The sequence below is a fragment of the Octopus bimaculoides genome, chromosome 14, assembly GCF_001194135.2.
Source record: "Octopus bimaculoides isolate UCB-OBI-ISO-001 chromosome 14, ASM119413v2, whole genome shotgun sequence".
Classification (NCBI taxonomy): domain Eukaryota; kingdom Metazoa; phylum Mollusca; class Cephalopoda; order Octopoda; family Octopodidae; genus Octopus; species Octopus bimaculoides.
The window spans coordinates 7,067,536-7,068,390 of NC_068994.1; positions in this window are offsets into that span (position 1 = coordinate 7,067,536).

An 855-nucleotide genomic window follows, 5' to 3' on the forward strand; every position below is an offset into this window, starting at 1 on the left:
TATATATATATATATATATATATATATATATATATATATGTATATACTTGCAAACAACACTAGAGCCAGTTGTATTGACCCGAGCAGATAAACAACGGTAAAGTGGAGAGAGGAGTGACCAGCATGTATGGGCAGCTAGCAGTCAACCTTCGGAAATCTTGTCTGGGCCTGCACATACATGTGTAGATGCGTGGTCAATAATGACTTTCGGAAACAGAGTAGATGAATAAGAGATAGATATTCCTCTTGAGAGGACATTGGTCAAACTATACAGGTAGGAGGAATTGAGATTGGCACTGCAGGTAGACACAGGCGTTGATGTGTGGTAAGAAGTTTGCTTCCCAACCACACTGTTCTGGGTTCAGTTCCACTGTATGGCATCTTGGGCAAGTGTGTTCTGCTATAACCTTGGGCCAACCGAAGCCTTGCAAGTGAATTTGGTAGGCAGAAACTGAAAAGATCTTGTCATTATATATATATATACATATATATATATAAATGAAAAATGCATTAAATACTTCAAAGCGTACATGTGGGACAGACACAGAATGATCGTAGTTCTTCAATAAATAAAAATTGCATTAAATATTAATCATTTATTGAGTAACTGAATACCATGCATCCTAACTATTGTTTACAGTAAGTTTATATATGTGCGTGTATATATATATATATATATATATGTATATGAAGTTTTGAATGGGACAACAATGCACTATAATACAAACAATGGGCTATATACCTGTTGTAATTTTATGGATGACTAAATTACAACAGGTATATAGCCCATTGTTTGTATTATAGTGCCACAAACAATACACAATGCTTCAAGCGAACCACAATACTCTCCTATAT